Source organism: Myotis brandtii, unplaced genomic scaffold (assembly GCF_000412655.1).
Source record: "Myotis brandtii unplaced genomic scaffold, ASM41265v1 scaffold475, whole genome shotgun sequence".
In the NCBI taxonomy this organism is placed as follows: domain Eukaryota; kingdom Metazoa; phylum Chordata; class Mammalia; order Chiroptera; family Vespertilionidae; genus Myotis; species Myotis brandtii.
Genome location: NW_005368148.1, coordinates 2,916,379 through 2,930,306, shown reverse-complemented (window position 1 = coordinate 2,930,306; position 13,928 = coordinate 2,916,379). Strand labels below are relative to the sequence as shown.

General features: G+C 43.0%; 1 protein-coding gene and 1 pseudogene across 5 annotated transcripts in view; one reads left to right on the top strand and one right to left on the bottom strand.

Annotated features, from left to right (window-relative positions):
* SGMS1 (sphingomyelin synthase 1) overlaps positions 1–13,928 on the top strand; it is a 230,517-nt gene that overhangs the window by 84,508 nt on the left and 132,081 nt on the right. The window contains exon 1 of one of the 5 annotated variants that reach the window (XM_014547473.1): positions 6,589–6,607. The exons of the other annotated variants lie outside the window; for them this stretch is intronic. The gene's annotated coding sequence lies outside the window, so the exon portion shown is untranslated. Of the gene's footprint in view, positions 1–6,588; positions 6,608–13,928 lie in introns of those variants that run through there. 5 annotated transcript variants of the gene reach the window in all.
* LOC102238596 overlaps positions 1–13,928 on the bottom strand; it is a 137,644-nt pseudogene that overhangs the window by 39,333 nt on the left and 84,383 nt on the right.

The window sequence follows — 13,928 nt, the reverse complement described above, 5'->3', positions numbered from 1 at the left end:
CCTGCTGGTCTGATTGCCCCTAACTGCCTTCCCCTGCCAGCCTGGTCACCCCTAACTGCCCTCCCCTGCAGGGCTGGTCCCCCCCAACTGCCCTCCCCTGCAGGCCATCTTGTGGCCACATGGGGGCGGCCATCTTGTGTGTTGGAGTGATGGTCAATTTGCATATTACCTCTTTATTAGATAGGATTTGGTCATACTATATAAAGTTATATCTTAAAGTTCTTTCCTTGTATTGGTACTTACTAAACTACCTCTTTCATTTTAAGTGCTGTAATAGAATTCTAGTTAGCCCGCATTACTTTCGTTGCAGGTCACAAACATGTTGTAATCACCATCATTGAACATATGTCTTTTTCACACATGTCCTTAGGGAAAATATACTGAATTTCTAAAATAAGAGCATATGTAAGTTGTTCATTTTGGCAGAATTTGAGAAATTAATAAAGAGAAGAGAAAAGAAACACTTGGTACTAAAGAAAGGAAGTTCTCTAAAAGCATTGATGATGGAAATGAGCATTAATTTATGGCGTAGCATGTGCCAGTCACTATGTTAGAGGATGACTTCCTTTTTCTCATTTGTATTTCACTGTGATGCTAAGAGAGATGTTAACCCCAGTTTATTGACCAGCAGAGTGAGCTGTAGAAGCCTGAGTAACACGCCCCAGGTGGCAGCTCTAGGATTCCACTCCATCATGCTGCCTACCTCAAGGACAGTAGTAACCCCTTAAATTAATCCTCTACTTCTCAGCCCTTAAGCGTGGTTAGCAAAATGTCGAATTGTTAATATTGTTGGATTGTTGAGTTCTTTAAATGTTGGTGGTACTCTTATGTGCATCCTCATTTGAAGTTTTACTTTAAAGACATCTCACAGAATGAGTGACTATGCTTTTAGCAGAGCATGGCTGTGGCACAGCACCCGCAGGGAGCCCATGCGTTGCCTGGAGTCTGAGGTCCAGCAGCTCTGGCCCAGTGGCCGGGGCTGATGGGAGTGGGGCGGGGAGCCTCCTTCTCTATGAGTTGTCCCTCCTGGGATCTGCTGTGTGAGAGGAGCGGCTCCCTCCTGTCTCAGGCCGAGCTGGGCTTCACTGTAACCAGGGGAGCCTCGGTCAGAACAGAAATTCTCCTGGTTGCCACTCCAGGGTGTTAGTGAATTGGGGTTTGAAACTCCTGAGGGTGGCATGAGGCCATTTAGGGCTGCTTCTCCGAAAGCCTCCAACACCAAGCACACATCACCTGGCGGGTCCAGTGGTGGCCGTAAGGGGTAGTGTATAGCAGACTGTTGGCTGATTTGAAAAGGTGAGAGGTGGTTGGATTCCATTGCAGCATGCAGGTGATAGATAGGACTTGCCTCAGGGATCATAAAAATCATGGTGTGGGGTGCTTCCAAATGCTCAGGCCTTTTCCCACATGCTCTTGGACAGAAAGCAGCGTGATTGCTCCCACCTTCAGAGTGAGCAGCGTTAGATAAAGGAGTGGCCGAGCTGCCTGCCTTCCAGCCCATTAAGCTCGGCTCCGGTTGGCCTGGGCCCAGGGCTCAATGTTCCTGGGCTCTGTTATTGAGAGAAGAGCTCAGTGCAGAGACAGGGAGCTACTTAGGTGAATTCAGACCAGTGGCAGCTGCAAGAAAGGAGAGTGATCAAGTCCTTCTGTTTTGCTTTCGCTCAACCCTAGAGGGTACTTTAGGACTTTTATAATATTGCAGTGTTCCTTAGGAGAAGTTGACTTGGGGCATTTATTCTTAAAGGTTTTGGGGACTTTCTGTGAGGGGAGGGGCACTCTGTCAGGACAGCATGACAGGGATGGACCTGTTGGTTGGACCTAGCTACCATACCAACAGGCTGTGTGATCTTGTCTCAGTTACTTTCCCTCTCTGGGCCTTTAATCCAGGAAGCTTGGACTAGAGCAGCTGAGTGATCCGTACTCAGTACCAGCACTTTGGGTACCAGTACATTGGGTACTAGAGCACTGGGTCCTACCTGACATGCTTGGCAGAGCTGCTTCTGATTCCTGGGTCGCAGGACTTATCAGCTCTGTGAGCGCAAGCAAGTGACTTCTCCTTCACCTCTTTGATCAGATGGGGATAGAGTCACTTGGATCACGGTGTAGTTGTAATGATTCCGTCAATTAAGTGAGATAATGTGTGAGTAAAGCACTTAGCAGGTATCTGGCGCCTGCCTGGGAAGGGTACAGCTCTTGGGGTACCCCCTTAGCATATAGGCCCCCTCAGCACGTGGTATGTGAAGGTCTTGCAGCACAGCGTGAGCGGCTCCCGTTAGCTTTAATAAGAACAAATTCTGGTAAGTGTGGACCAGCAAGACGTTCTTTCCTCCCTGCTTTCTGTTCCTTAACATCACGTGACTTAGCTCCTAGAGGCTGACCTCTGGGGTCTCAGCGTGATAGCTCTGCTCTCTGGGCTGCCCTTTGAAGAGGATTCTATAGCAGGAAATGAAACTGACCACAGCAGCGTCTAAATGGCTCAACTTGGAATTTCTCAATTTGGGACTTCACTGTTTCAACATAGCTTTTTCATAGTTCCTTACTTTTGTTATTAGAAATGTGTGAAGCATATACAATGGAGTGGAAAAACAGCTATATTTTCTTGAGAGAAGACAGGGAAGCGTGAAAAGGAAGGCTTCATCTCCTCTCAAATATTGATTGAACTCTGCTATTTTTAAGGCACTGGAGATGCAAAAATGAGTATCACCAATGTGGTCCTTGCCGTCATGGAGATTAGGTTATTGGGGCAGGGCCGACATTCCTTCGCAGAAGTGATGATTTCAGTATAGCTGACAGAGCTTGGAGAAGTAGTGTGGATGTGTGATATAGGGACCCATGTGATGGGGAGATCAGGACAGTCACCCAGGGGTGACATGTACTAGTAGCTTGAGGTGTGAAGGAGGAGAGGGAGAGCATGCTAGGGCAGATGGCGAAGGCGTTTCTTCAGGCAGAAGGAACACAAGCAAAGGCTTGCTGGCAGAAAGGAGCTGGGCCCATCAGAGAGTGTGAAAGAAGGCCAAGGTCACCTGGAGGCTAGTGAGCTTGGGGACAGACGGGGGTGAATGATCTAGATAGAGAGGTAGGCCAGGGCTGGTGGCCTGGACACGGAGGGGCCAGGTTTTATTCCAAAGAGCAGTAGGAAGCTTTGAGGGCCATGATATGATTCCATACATGATTTTAAAAGGTCACTTATTTTAGCCAGGTTTTATTCCAAAGAGCAGTAGGAAGCTTTGAGCTACTTAAGGATGGGCCATGATATGATTCCATACGTGATTTTAAAAGGTCACTTATTTTCTTTAAATTCAGTGTTAGACAAGATGAAAGAGAGCAGCTATGAAATGTTTAAATATCACATATTTTTTTGTTTTTATAAATCGGTCTAAAAACCAAGACGTTCATCTGTTAAATTGTTCAGATTTGGGAGCTAAAGTATAGCGCATTGTAATTCCTCTAAGATACTTGTTTTTCTGGGAGGGACCGTTGACTTTTTGATGGCATCTTTTACTTTCTGGGAGGACAGCACTGGATACAAACCTTTTGTTAGAGATATTGTTGGATTTCTTGGGTCTCTGCATAGCCAGTCATTTGAAAGGACTAATAATCAGAGTGTTCCTCAACTTACTAACTTCTGAGAATAAATCTATTGCTATCACTTATAAAAAACGGATCTCTGATTGTGAAACAGGAGGCTGTATATATACATGATAATTAGGAATATAGTGGTGCGGTCACACTCCTGTTTGAATCACCAGCACTTACTAGTTGTGTAACCCTGCACAAGTTACTTAACTTCTGACTATAAATGGGTGTTACCCAAATTGTTACTTGAGGGGTTACAAGAAAACAAATATGCATTATTGTTAACATTTAAGAGCTAACCTAACTGATGGAATTACGAAATGGGATTTAGAGGTAGGAGTATTGTAAAGAGAACCAAGTGTTAGAGAATATAATTGGTCCCCTCCAACGTTCCCCAGACTTGCCTGAGCGTAAGAATGTCCTCGGGGTGCTTGTGAGAATGTGCATTCTCAGGCACCACCCAGATTTGCTGAATCGGATCTCCAGAGGCGGATCCTGGGAACCTTGCTCAGGTAGGTAGGTGATGACGCACCTTCGCTTTTGTGAGCCTGTCCTTGGTTTCAGATACTCTGCCCGGTGGATTTCAGGTGTGTGTTTATACTTGCCAGATGATGTCCCAGTTTTCAGACAGGAAATGTGGTCGCTGTTTGTATAGGCCATCGTATTCAGAATCTTCTCTTTTCTAATCAAAGCCGATGTAACTTGCTCTGGGTTCCCAGCAACATGAAATGATGTGTAGCTACAGAACAGCGTGGCGTGGGTCTAAGTTACTCAGCCTTCTTGGCCTTTTCTTTCTCTTTAAAAAACCTGTACAACCGTTATCACCTGCTCTGTGAAGTGCTAGCATATGCAGTGACCTGGCCAACATATCTTGACAACCCCGTCCTCCCGAGCCTCTGAGGCCTCGTCCCCCGGCTGTCAGAGTGGCAGTGACCCGGGAAGCAGTGTCTGCGCTGCAAGGCGACCCCCTTCCTGGTGTTGTTATTGGAGGCCGAGCCTGCCGAGCTGCTCTTTCCTCCTCTGAGAGCTGGGAACCAGGAAGGAACGTTCCACTTGACTGCACTCAGGACAGCGTGTTCTTAATCAGCTGTTCTGGAAAAACAGCATTATGTTGTTTTCACGCAAGCCTGCAAGTTCATTTCCCCTCGCTGGCCCAGGCAATAACTGATCATTTTCCTCTCGGTGACAAAGGGAGATGAGCAGCTAAAACTGTTACTGCCAGGGCTGCGCTTTCTGCAGACATTACAGGTGGAGTTCACACCTCTGGGAGGAATACAGGGTTTTCATTACCAGTGAGGCGGTGGGACCCCCACACCGGGCGGGGCTGCGGGTGGTTGTTCTCTCACATGAGTCTATGAAGATTTAAAGAATTTTCTCTAGCAGCTGTTTTTTTATTGGTCATGGTTTTGTACTGATGCTTCCCTTCGCTTTACCTGCTGGGGAAAGGTATGGAGGCTAGGATCAAAACTACCTCAAAGCAGAAACTTGAGGGCAGCACTGGATACAAACCTTTTGTTAGCGATATTGTTGGATGTCTGGGTCTCTGCATAGCCAGTCATTTGAAAGGACTAATAATTCAGATGTGTTCCTAAACTTACTAACTTTTGAGAATAAATCTATTGCCACGAACAGTTTTGAATCACTATTACTTACTAGTTATGTAACCTTGCACAAGTTACTTAACCTCTTACTTAAATGGGTGTGACCAAAATTGTATTATTACTTGAGGGGTTAGGAGAAAATAAATACGTGTTATTGTTACCATTTAAGAGCCAGCCTAATTGATGCTATTACTAAATGGGATTTATTTCAGGTGGACCTTAACTGTATTTTTCTGTTTGCATTATATGGGAGAAATTGATTTGTTCTAAGAATGTTATTTGGATGTTAAATTCATTTTCTGACCCATGACAAATCAACCCATGTTTAGGAACTTTTTTAAAAATTGAAAAGATGCCGTAGTCGGTTTGGCTCAGTGGATAGAGCATCGGCCTGCGGACTCAAGGGTCCCAGGTTCGATTCCGGTCAAGGGCATGTACCTTGGTTGCGGGCACATCCCCAGTGGGGAGTGTGCAGGAGGCAGCTGATCCATGTTTCTCTCTCGTTGATGTTTCTAGCTCTCTGTCCCTCTTCCTTCCTCTCTGTAAAAAATAAATAAAATATATAAAAAATAAATAAAAAATAAAATAAAATAAAAAATAAAAAATTGAAAAGTTGCCTTAGCTGGTTTTGTTCAGTGGTTAGAGCGTCAGCCCATGGACTGAAGGGTCGTAGGTTTGATTCCCAGTGGAGGGCACATAACTGGGTTCCAGGCTCCATCCCGGACCTGCATTGGGGAGCCTGCAGGAGGCAACCAATCAATGTGTCTCTTTCACATCACTGTTTCTCTCTCTCTCCCCTTCCTCCCTCTCTCCCACTCTAAAACTCAATGGAAAATAGCCTCAGGTGAGGATTTAAAAAAAAAAGTGGAAAAGTTGATGTGTGTTTATAATTCTGCATATTTTTATTCCTTAGAAAAAGCCTGTGAGGTCTTGAGGGCATCTACCTACATACTGCACATTTGCAGTTAAGAATCTAGAGGTTCAAAGGGAAGGTATTTCTTATCCTTTTTTCCTTGCCTTAATATTTTCACGTGAGAAAATTTTGTATCTGCAAAGCATTAATTGGCAAAATCCTAAAATTTTAGTGAATTTAGAAACAACTCATTGGGGAAATGTGAAATATGGGCAGAGTTGGAACGCCTAAAAGACTAACCCTTCCAGACCCAAAAGTGGGGGGCGGGGCTGGCGTGCAGGTGAGTGCCTTTCTTCTCTCAGGTGGGTAGGTAGGAGGAATCCGCCCTTTTGGGGACTGACCTCTCCCTCCCACAGGAGCTCCATCATGGGACCAGTCTAGGCCTGCATTGCTTTCCTTCCTGACTCCTTTTGCTGTTCTGGCTTTTTTTCTTTTCTTTTCTTTCCTCACTTGTCAATCATCTCTGTGTGGAAGTTCAAGAGTCATCTTTTAACAGGCGGTAGAGATGATCACCCAGGTAAGCGTCTCTGATCCGTTGTAGCCACAGATCGGCACCTTGTCAGGTGAGGGGCCTCTGTGGGAGGAGGGCGTTGGTGGAAGAACAGCAAACTGGGGCACTCGCGTCCTGTTGACAGGAGGAGGCCAGGCCCACGCCAGGCATTTGTAAGTTACAAATACAGTACATACTGAAGACAGTCTCTGTCTACAAAGGAAGACCTCTGTTCAAAGAAACTAAAAACCCCAACTCCCTCAGCAAACATACAGGCACAAAAGCAGACAGTAAGCAAGATGTGCAACTTTAATTTTGTTAAATGCCCATACTTAAAATTGTAATTGTTTATGTAATTATGTCTAATTATCTAAAAAGTAGTTCTAAGATTTTTTATTAGGGTTTTAATGACACCATGTATTTTAACATCTCACCACATTGTCTAACCTTTCTAAAAGTGGGATTCCTATCTTATACTTTTTTTCTAAGTTCCTGCTGCACCAAACACAGCACAGAGCACCTTATAATAAGGATTTCGATATGACTTGTTGAATTGAGTTGAAGTGTGACTCAGTTGATTTATGTTGGTGGATTCTGCACTACTTGCCTGTGGGTGTTCACATATTCATGATGTTTATTTACAAGCTGTTTCAGTCCAAGAAATGCTTGCAGATTTTTCTTAGTTTGTGTGTGAATCATGTAGAATTATCTCTGCAAATTAGTTTTCTTAATTAACACAGAGAAGAGGGAAAAATCAAACATGTTTAATTAAGTGCCCTGCCTAGGATAGTTAAAAAATGTAACAAAAGTACTTTAGTATGTAATATAAAATTTTGCATAAAATCATGTATACAAGAGATAATTATGAATAGTTGTTATAATGTTCACATAATTTAGAACTCTGTTTTTATTTGTGTTAGAATGATGGAGTTTGGGGACTGGATTCCTTCCCTCTACCCAGTTCTCAGCATCGAAGGAGAATCCCCAGGGAGGTGCTCTGGATGGACAAGGGAGAGGAGGTCCTACAAGTGGGGTGAGGACTTGAGAATGGGGGGCACAACAGGGCCCTCTGGGGGATGCATAGGCGTTATTGCTAGAGAGGATGCCAAAAGATGACTATGGAGAGGCTGGGACACTCCGTGCAGAGAGGTTCTTACTTACTCTTGGGTTTTAAGCAGGAAGTGACAAGATACAATTTCTGCTGTAGGAAGATCTCTTCTGCATTGTTTTGGGGATGGACTGAAGGCCACAACAGTATTTGCAAATTCAATTGCTCTTCCCTCAGGCCTCCCTGTGCCTGTCTCTGCTTTATTTTCCGGAAGGCACTTGTCACCAGATCACACAGCATTTTATTTATTTATTTACTTGCTCATTGCCTGCTTTCCTAACTAGAATGAAAACTCCCCGAAGGCAGGGATATGTCTGTATCCCATTGTGGTATCTCCAGTACCACAATAATGCCCAGCAAGTAACAGGTGTTTGGCAAGGATATATTCACCAATCGAATGCTTGAGTCAGTTTCTGAAATCAAAGTGTGTCATTGCTTTCCTCCCAAATTTAATAATCTATACCAGCGGTTCTCAACCTGTGGGTTGCGACCCCTTTGGGGGTCGAACGACCCTTTCACAGGGGTCGCCTAAGACCATCGGAAAACACATATATAATTACATATTGTTTTTGTGATTAATTACTGTGCTTTAATTATGTTCAATTTGTAACAATGAAAATACATCCTGCATATCAGATATTTACATTACGATTCATAACAGTAGCAAAATTACAGTTATGAAGTAGTAACAAAAATAATTTTATGGTTGGGGGTCATCACAACATGAGGAACTGTATTAAAGGGTCTCGGCATTAGGAAGGTTGAGAACCACTGATCTATACTAATAATAGAGGAATATGCAAATTGTCCAGGACGCCATTACAGTAACAACCGAACAACAGGTTGCTTGGGGGCAACAAGGCCGGCAGAGGGGTTAGTGAGGGACAACCAAACGACTGAACAGCAGGCTGAGTGGGGTGACCAGGCTGACCGGGGGGGGCAGTTGGGGGTGACCAGGCCAGGAGGGGGTGCAGTTGGGGACAACCAGGCCAGCAGGGGGGGCAGTTAGGGGTGACTAGGCCAGCAGAGGGGGGGGCAGTTGGGGGCGACCAGGCTGGTGTGGGGAGGCAGTAAGGGGCAACCAGGCTGGCGGGGGGTGCAGTTAGGGGTGATCAGGAAGGCAGGCAAATGAGCAGTTAGGAGCCAGCAGTCCCATATTGTGAGAAGGATGTCCCTGGTATTGGGCCTAAACCAGCAGTCGGACATCCCCTGAAGGGTCCTGGATTGGAGAGGGTGTAGGCTGGGCTGAGGGGACCCCCCCCCTGCATGAATTTCATGCACCGGGCCTCTAGTTGATTATAAAAGGAAAAAATAGTAACAGAAGTGGGAAACCTGGACAACACCTTAAAGGAGGGATCAAAATTAACATCACAATAAGGGACAATGGTGTCACCTGCCTCTGGATGTCATACCCCAGTCAAGAACGGGGCATCTGAATCTAATCATGAAGAAACATCAGAGAAAACCAACTGAAGGATATTCTCTAAAATGACTGGCATGTATTTTTCGAAAATGTCAATGGCATGAAAGACAAAAGCTGAAGAACTGTTTCAGTTGAAGGAACATTAAGGATACATACGGGTTAAAAGCAGTTTATGATTCTGTGCTGGATCCTGGGGAAAAGAAAACTGCCGTAAAGGTCATTAAGACGATTGATGAGATTAAAATATGCAAAGGGAACCTGGGAAACATCACAAGCCAGCAAGAGTGCTTCTATCTAATTTAGCTCTTTGGATAAAATGTCAGGATTCACAAGCCACATATCTGGGTGGCTTGAATCATGTTGCAGGACCAGGGCAGCAGGTCAAAGATCAGCAGGGGTAAAAACCCTAGAATTGGATTCGAGAGACCTAGCTTCTATCAAGGCTCTGCTACCCCCCACCCGCCACCCCCAAACTGTTTGTGGCCATGGTTCTTTCTCAGAGGTTGGAGTTCTGAAGTTCAGAGACTCTGCTGTTACATAACTTTTAATCTGAACAGCACAACTAGTTCCAAGGATGTGAATGCTAGGGTGTACTGTAGCTTCTCTGGAGGTAGGATTCAGATTTCAGAAGCCAATGAAGGAGGAAACAGTAAAGACCATGACTGACAAAGTTTCCTTTTTGGTAGCACTGACATTCTTTTTTTTTTTTTTAAATTGTTTTATTGCTTAAAGTATTACAAAGAGTATTCCATGTTTCTCCTTTTTTTTCCCCCTTGACCTTCCCCTGGCCTCCCCTACCCCCCAGTGTCTTGTGTCCATTGGTTATGCTTATATGCATGCATACAAGTCCTTCGGTTGATCTCTTACTCCCCTCCCTTCTGCCCCCCAACCCTCTCTGGCCTTCCCGCTGCAGTTTGACAATCAGTTTGAGGCAGCTCTGCCTCTGTATCTATTATTGTTCAAAAGTTTGTAATGGTCTTTATTATCCATGAATGAGTGAGATCATGTGGTATTTTTCCTTCATTGACTGGCTTATTTCACTTAGCATAATGCTCTCCAGCTCCATCCATGCCGTTGCAAATTGTAAGAGTTCCTTCTTTTTTACAGCAGCATAGTATTCCATCGTGTAGATGTACCACAGTTTTCTAATCCATTCATCTACTGATGGGCACTTAGGCTGTTTCCAGATCTTAGCTATGGTGAATTGTGCTGCTATGAACATAGGGGTGCATATATCCTTTCTGATTGGTGTTTCTGGTTTCTTGGGATATATTCCTAGAAGTGGGATCACTGGGTCAAATGGGAGTTCCATTTTTAACTTTTTGAGGAAACTCTATACTGTCTTCCATAGTGGCTGCACCAGTCTGCATTCCCACTAGCAGTGCACGAGTGTTCCCTTTTCTCCGCATCCTCTCCAGCACTTGTCGTTTGTTGATTTGTTGTTGATAGCCATTCTGACAGGTGTGAGATGATACCTCAAGCACTGCCGTTCTTATTTGTTGGTTTCTTCTTGATGGTCAAATTACAGTGAAAACACAGAGGGAGGTGGGGATAGACAGGGGTGGGTAAACTTTTTGACTCGAGGGCCACAATGGGTTCTTAAACTGGACTGGAGGGCCGGTACAAAAGCATGGATGGAGTGTTTGTGTGAACTAATATAAATTCAAAGTAAACATCATTACATAAAAGGGTACAGTCTTTTTTTTTTTAGTTTTATTCATTTCAAACGGGCCGGATCCGGCTCGCGGGCCGTAGTTTGCCCACGGCTGGGATAGAAGGAAGTGCCACATACTCAAAACATAGTTTTGTGTACTGTCTTTCTGTCTTCTAGAGTGGGAAGCTAATTTCAGCAATTTATTTTATAGGGCATATTTTGTTACCAGTCACTTTTCAGCCCAGTTCCTTCTGCCTGGCCCAGGGATCATGGAGACCCAGTGATGATAGATATCCGTACCGTGGCCACGAGCCTTCCTAGGATTGGTTAAAGCGTTCTTCGAAAAATCAGCTGAGATCCCTCTTTAAATCTTGAACCATCAAAGAAAGATTTTAAAATTATATATCCATATACCATAATCATTGAAATTAGAAAGTAATTTCAAAGCATTTTAACATAATAATGGTTGAAACAGTTTCCTGTTTAAACCTGGAATAAACCTAAACAAATGCCATCTTCAGAGCATGCCAGTGTTTTGAACCACTTCCTTGGGTGGGTGGTAATATGGGTTTATAATAACCAAGATGGAGAGATGAAGACTGTTCAGAAATCTGGAGCCAGTAACATAACTAAGGTTTTAGAGTGTTATTTTACATAAATGCTTCTCAGTGGAGTATATAAATAATGTGTCAACATTTTAAGGAGTAATTCAAAATGTAATAATATTAATGGAACCTGAATCAGAATCTTTATGTAGAGATAAAAAATGTTGATAAATGTGGAGTGCTCAGAAAAATGCCTGGTGCATACACACACACAGTAGAGGGTCTTTAAGTGTTTTGATGATGAATCAGCACCTTTTTGAGGTAATTCTTATTGTAAAATCCATTTTCATGTGCATAAATGTGAAGTATGCATACATACATCTTTTACAACTGCTTCAGGTTCCCACGTATGTTATGTTTTACTGTAAATTGTTAGTAAATTTATAGAAAGAACAAAGTGACAGCAGTTATTTGGTAGGAGTTTGATTTAAATGTTCCTAAGTCTTTCTCTCAGGTTCTGTGAATTTCAATGAGAAGCTAGATAAAGTTGCGAAGTAGATAGTCTTCATCAGATTAAGTTTTTTTGGTTTTGTTTTGCTTTTTAATACACTATATGAAATTAGCCTAAGCCATACTTTAAAAGATAGTCCTTCAATGTTGCCAGGGTCAATTCCCGGTCAGGGCACATGCCCGGGTTGCAGGCTCAATCCCCAGTGGGGGGCATGCAGGAGGCAGCTGATCAATGATTCTCATCATTGATGTTTCTCTATCTCTCTCCCTCTCCCTTCCTCTCTCTGAAACCAATAAAAACATAAAAAAAGACAGCCCATTGTCATTAACTCTTTAATTAACCCAGAAAACATAGAAAAGCAAATTTATCTCACAATATGCTTTACCCTTTTGCTATAACCAAATTAAGTATAAAATTAAGTATGAAATATGTGATAAGCCCTTTTCAAATTGTGAAAAAAGGTGCAATTTTGTATTATGCTACCACTGTTTAATTTGTGACAGCCTGCCTGCTCTAGAGAATGTTTATATATTTACTAGAGGCCTGGTGCACGAGATTCTTGCACTGGGGGTGTGGGGGGGAGGTGGTCTCTCAGCCCAGCCTGCGCCCTCTCACAGTCCAGGACCCTTCTCTCCTTACCGCCTGCTGAGGCTCCTGCCACTGCCGCAGCACTCACCAGCGGTGAGCCTGGCTTCTCGCTGAGCAGCGCTTGTGTACTGACCACCAGGGGGAAGCTCTGGCGTTGAGCGTCTGCCCCCTGGTGGTCAGTGCACGTCATAGCGACCGATCGTTACGCTGTTCTGTCAATTTGCATATTACACTTTTCTTATATAGGATATGTAAGAACATGCTTTTGTGACTGCAGGGACAATTTTGAGGTTTGAGGAGTATGTGTATAAATTGTATCAAATAAGATGATCTGAATAAATTTGGGAAAGACATGCATATGTAAAGTGCTAAATATGAGATCTTTTAGTGACTTACATTTTATGGTATTTTAGTAATAATGAAACCTTTCTCCTCCTTATCATCTGTTACTCGTTTAGTGCTTATTAGATGCCAGGCACATGCTAAGTGCTTTATACAATTTTACAGTTTAATTTTCCCACAAATTTAACACACATGTATTCACAGCTCCATTTCACAAGTGAGGAAACTGGGGTTTAGAGAAGAGTTACTTTACCTCAGAAGTGGCAGTTTCAGATCTGAATGCAAAGATGGTTTTGTGCCCCTAATTTTTTTTAGCTTAACTACATTATTAAAATTACCTCTCAGAAGATGATTATTCAGCATACTCATGAGAACCAGATTTGCTAATATTCTTACCCAACTGCATAGGTGGGACAAAAGTTTAATTCAATTAACAAGTTTTAAAGTAAAAAAAAAATTAAAGGATTGCCATAAGAATGGCTATTTATAAAAAAAAAACCCAAAAATCCATAGCCAGGCTGGCGTGGCTCAGTGGTTGAGCATCGGCCTGTGAACCAGTAGGTTATGGTTTGATTCCTGGTCAGGGCACATGCCCTGAGGGGAGCATGCAGAAGGCAGCCAATCAATGATTATCTCTCATCATTGATGTTTTTATCTCTCTCTCCTTTTCCTTTCTTCTCTGAAATCAATAATATATATATTTAAAAACCATAAAATGACAAGTGTTGACAAAAATATGGATGTTGGAACCCTTATGTTGTAGTAGGAATGTAAAATAATACAGTTTCTATGGAAAACAGTATGGTGATCCCTCAAAAAATAAAAAATAGAATTACTGTATGACCCAGCAACTCTACTTCTGAGTATCCAGTAGAATTGAAAACAGGATCTCAAAGAGATATTTGCACATCCATTTTTCATAGCAGCATTAGTCACAGTAACCAAGAGGTGGGAGCAACCCAAATGTTCTCTGATGGATAAGTGGGTAGATAAAATGTGGTATATACAAACAGTAAAATATTATTCAGCCTTGACAAGGAAGGAAATTCTAACAAATGTTGCAACATGGATGAACTTGAAGACATTATGCTAAGTGAAATAAATCGTCACAAAAGGACAAATAACTGTATGGTTCCATTTATATAAAGTACCTAGAGTATCAAAATTACAGAGACAG